This window comes from Dipteris shenzhenensis, chromosome 32, assembly GCF_047967505.1.
Source record: "Dipteris shenzhenensis isolate YYH24624 ecotype China chromosome 32, Dip_SZ_1.0, whole genome shotgun sequence".
Taxonomy (NCBI): domain Eukaryota; kingdom Viridiplantae; phylum Streptophyta; class Polypodiopsida; order Gleicheniales; family Dipteridaceae; genus Dipteris; species Dipteris shenzhenensis.
The window spans coordinates 45246946-45252313 of NC_141627.1; the positions used below are offsets into that span (position 1 = coordinate 45246946).

At 43.4% G+C, this 5368-nt stretch overlaps 1 pseudogene; it reads left to right on the top strand.

The window, feature by feature from the left end:
* The first annotated feature begins 2261 nt into the window (after positions 1–2261).
* LOC147880836 (uncharacterized) lies at positions 2262–3743 on the top strand (annotated as a pseudogene).
* The last annotated feature ends 1625 nt before the right edge of the window (positions 3744–5368 follow it).

Sequence of the window (5368 nt, forward strand, 5' to 3'; positions counted from 1 at the left end):
GTGCTACCTAATAATGCAAGATCGAACCTTTTTTCATATAGATCAAGTTGAAAAATACCCCGATACAAAGTGCCAGACAACATCAAAGCATAGTCATTCTCTTTGTCTCTCTGATTGTGCACTTGTCATCATAAAAAACAACCTAAAATCCTCCTCTATCGAGTGAGGACACTGAAAGCAAATTCTTCTTTATGCCTGGCACATAGAGAACATCTAAAATTCTAAAATTTGTGCCATCAGTGGATGTGAGAATAATGTCTCCCACTCCACACATTGAATAAATTATTCACACAAGTCACCTTCTTTTTGGTGGGTGGAGGATGCAGAGATACAAAGAGACTCTTCTTGGAAGTGATGTGCTTTGAAGCACCACTATCAAAATACCAAGTATGAAGTGTCTCATTGACACTAAGAGAGCATGCATCCTTTGAAGGATCATAACTGCAAGTCAAGAAAGCATATGGGTCATCACCTGTAGCATCTGCACTACCCCCACAAAAAAATTTGAAATGCAAGACAGAAAGGCATAGTGCTCTTCCACAAAGTTGGCTGCAACATCTTCCCCATCATGAGAATGTGACCTAAGTCCCTTTTTTTCTCTTTGGCTATGAGCTTCTTGCATTCTCCAATATAATGACTTGGCTTCTTGCAATAATGAAAAATGCCCTTCTTTTTCTACTTATTTGCATTACCCTTTGCCTTATAAGAAGGCTGTCCAGAATTAGCTTTATGCTGATGTGTGGGTTGATTGGCATGTGGCTTTTGTTGCCCTTTACCCTTTGGTTTGAACTTGGAGAGCATGGCATGCTCCCCAACCTAGGTTGCCATATTTCTATTGCGAGTCTGCTCCTCTTGCAATAAAAGTCCTACCAACTCGTGAAAAGAGAGAGGATTGCTGCCCCCCCTCAATGACAACTTCAGCGAGGTATGGAAACCAAGATAGCACTCAATAAGAGAGTTCAGAGTGGTGGTGATCATCTCTAAATTCATCAATATTCAGCAATTGTTCCCTCAAGTCTTGAAGCTTTGTGAGGTGAGAATTCAAGGAATCTCCCTCATCCATATGCATATGGGAAAGCTCTTGCTTCAGAAAGGAAACCCCGGCATCATTTCTTGCTACAAGCATACCCTCTAGTATCTCCCAACGTGCCATAGATGTCTTGCTTGATCGAGTATGAGGTATAATGAACATCTTGATAGAAAGAGAAATTATTGAAAGAGCTTGTGCATCTCTAGAGTCCCATCTTTTTTGCTTTGCTATAGGAGCTCCTGGAGTGGCTGCTCAAACTACCTGTGTTGCATTTGCACCTCTACCCCTACCTCCAGCTATGGGAGTGACAGGTGTAGCCGCTGTATCTAGTGTCTTGCTGCATCTCCATTGACATAATCCCAAAGATGTTTGCCAACCAAGATATTGCGAACCATGAAACTCCACAAGGAGTAGTTGGTGCCATCCAACTTATCCTCCTATGTGAGAACTTCGAACACCTCATTGGGTTTGTTCTAAGCTATTTTCACAGATAATCTCAAAAAATATAGCAAACTGACCAAGTAAAATCCCTTCCTAGGATGTAAAATGCACAAGTAAAATCTACAAAGAAAATATGCCCACAATGACAAATATTGTCACAGCCTATCAAAGGCTCAAAATGCACTTCAATTATCTTGCAAATGCTCTCAATCTGCTAAAAAAACGCTGCAAAACTTGCCAATGTCTACAATGTCACTCAAAATGAGTCCAAAATTGTTGCCTGCAACAGTCCCAAAATGCTTGTACACTGCCAAATTGCATCAGAATGCCAAAGCCCCAATTTCTTCAAGAAATTGCATCCAAAAGAGGGCAAATTGTTTGAAAGCCCCAAAAATGTAAGAAATGGCATTGTAAAGCAAAAAAGCCCAAATTTTTGCAAGAAATTGTAACTCTAAAAGGGCCAAATTGATTGAAAGCCCCAATTTGCAATTTATCTGCAAAAGAACCAAATTCTACTGCCAATGTGTGCAAATGAGCACACCCATAATCCCAAAATGCACCTGCTTGAATCCACAGCCAAATAATGGCTCCCTGCAAAATGCACCTATGTGCATACGCAAACAAAAAAGCCCAAAATGCACTTTGTGGCTATCACCTGCAAGAGTAACCTGCAAATGGCACAGAGCTACAAATTGAAAGGAGCACGAGAGCAAAAGTGTGGCTGGAATAGTACGAAAGCAATACTAGAGTGTACAAAGAGCTGTACGGATGGTTGATGCATTGTGTACGTATGCCTTCGTGGCTGTGTACGGACGGCTCTGCTCAACTGTATGGACTACTAACAGAAGTGTCCGTACCATTGTATGATAGAGTTGTACAGATAACAGGAGCAGGTGGTAGGGCGTAAGACCACCGTATGTCTATACGATTGTATGAGAGAGCTGCATAAGAGGAGCGGGTGGTATGGTGCAAGACTGTACCAAACAACACTCTTCAGAAAAGACAACGCACGTACGGCACTATACTGCAGTGTACGAACTGTTGGGGTTTGTCAAATATCCTACCTCTCCATAGGCACACTTGTGATCCTATGTGTGTGCTAGAGGGGCAGTTAGGTGTGTTAGGTGGAGCTAGATGCTTCTAGAGGATAGGGGAGAGATTCTAGGAGCTTGGTGGCCTTTGGTATGAGGTCATATATGATGTCAATGTGGATGTAGAGGTAGCCTACATATGGCCCTCATTTCTCTTCATTCTATGAGACAGCTCTTCATTTGTGTCCATCTTCTTGTCTCCATTTTGCTCAGCTTGCTCTTTTCCAACATGGTATTAGAGTAGTACTAGCCTCCTTGAGCCTGATCCCACCACCTCATCATCATCTTCTCCTCTCTCCTGTTGCTCACTCTCACTCTTTGCATCGTCTTTTGCTCATCAGACCTCGCGACCCTCAGCTATGGTGTCTCCCCCCTCCTCTTCCTCCTCCTCCTCCTTCTTGCCTTTTCGAAGGCCTCTTCAGTAAAAAGCAGCAGCAGCAACCACAAGACCAACTCCCTCAAGCTTCGCTGTTCCATTTCCCGATGCTCTCCTAGCAGACACTTTCTTAGCCGATCGAGAAGTGAAATGCTGCTACAAGGCATCTGTCGATGGCTTCAGTGCCACAACATTTCACTAGAAATGTGACTTTAAGGGTCTTTGCGTGATCGTGGGCATCACTAAGAAGGGAGTCAGGTTTGGAGCCTTTAATCCAGAGGGTTACAGAAGTACAAACGACTACTATGACACATTTGAGGCATTCCTTTTCTATTGGGCTGTCAACGATGGATTGGACCCAGTGATGTTGAAAAAAGTGGGAGGCAGCGGAGCTACGTTATTCGATTATGCTAGAGGAGGCCCTCAGTTTGGGGCAGATGGGTTGCTGACAGGATCGCCGCTAGCACCGGTGATGGGTGGCTTCTCTGGTCCTGATACAAATTCAGGAGTGGGTATACTTGCGGAAGGGAAGTCGAGATTAGTACTATCATGTGCCAAGAGGGAAGATGGAAAAAACTCGATCTTTGGAGACGACAACAATCCAAACCATGATCTTCAGCTTCTCAAAACTCTCATCATATTAGCTTGGCTTGCTAGTAGACATAAGTGGCTTCTGAAAACTGTCATCATAACAGCTTGGCTTGCTAGTAAAGCTACCCATGTGGTAAGACCTTGCCTTTACATGGATATTTTGCTTTGCTACAAGAAGACGCTTCTTATCAAGCCCACATCATCCAGGAGATGATGAGTATGTTTTTTGAGCTCCACTTGTATCTCCCCTAGTTGTCAAGGTACTCTGCCTGGATAGTCCTCCAAAATGATTGTAATAAATTGTGAGTTCTTTGTCCTCACCTCTAGTCACCTATGATGTAGACCATGTGAGTATGTGTTGTCCCCTTGGTACCTCCTGCAGACTTGTGTTTGTACATGTAGGGGAGATAACCATTAGGAGGGGTTTCGTTTTTTGCCCTCATGGTACCTCTTGCAGACATTTTGTTTGTACATGCAAGGGAGATAACCATTGGGGGGGTTGTGTTCCCCACTCTGTATACCTTACACCCATGGGAACCCTTGCTAGCTTGAGATCCTAGCCATTAATAGATCCATGACCACCATGAGATGGCATGTGACACCTTGTCCAAGCTATATCCTTGACTTAGCATGAGGCAGTCCCTTGAGGGGGGGTTTGTTGGGGTTTGTCAATGTCCTACCTCTCCATAGGCACACTTGTGATCCTATGTGTGTGCTAGAGGGGTAGTTAGGTGTGTTAGGTGGAGCTAGATGCTTCTAGAGGATAGGGGAGAGATTCTAGGAGCTTGGCGGCCTTTGGTATGAGGTCATCTATGATGTCAGTGTGGATGTAGAGGTAGCCTACATATGGCCCTCATTTCTCTTCATTCTATGAGATAGTTCTTCATTTGTGTCCATCTTCTTGTCTCCATTTTGCTCAGCTTGCTCTTTTCCAACACGAACTACTCACAGGAGTAGTGTATGATGGTGACAATGCTACTTTGTAGTACGGACGACGGTGCTAGTACAAACGGGAGTAGATTGGTACTAGAACAAAATGCAGTAAGATTGGAGCGGCGCTAGGTGAATGGACGATTGCACTGTACGAAATAGCCAACTATGGCTGTACGAAATGATTTGCAGGTAGGTAGCTTCTCATGCTTGAGCTAAATCTTGTGGGTGAGAGCAGGTTCGGCAGCTCTAGCTGCTTTGATACCAAATGATGTAAATGGAGAGAGAGAGAGAGAGAGCAGGAAGCAAGAGAGTGTGAGAGCTAAACACCGAGTATGCAATTGAACAGTGTAAGAAAATACAAAGGGGGATAAGGTTTTGTCTAAGTGACAAACCTTATCCTTCACTAATCGTAGTTAGTGAACTAATTGTGGTTAAGGGGGAAAACCTCCAAATGAGGGAAAAGTGTCCCTAGCCCACTTATTGTCATTACATTGGTCACTGCCTAATATATCAATAATTCTAACACATTCAACATGTATTGTCTAGCAGCAATAACCACTATCGATCTAGGGTCGGTATGGTATTTTAGGAAGACACATTGTGCTAATGTTGTTGAAAATATGCTAAGGAACTTGTCTCTATATGAGGGAGATGGACCTATTGGTGTTAGGATGTATTCCAAAAGGTTGGTCAACAAACTACATGGTTTCCCCAAATTGAAGAAAGAATCATTGGCTAGTGGAAGGTAAGGTGTTGTTGAGAAAGCCCATGGCCAAAATTATTTATTGGCATCTACATACTTAGGGCTCATTGGTGCCCACATTGAATGCAAAGTGGAGTTTGAGAAGGGGATCATCCTAGTGGAAAGACATGTTCCTTTGATTTGGAAGGTCTTGTCACTTGGGA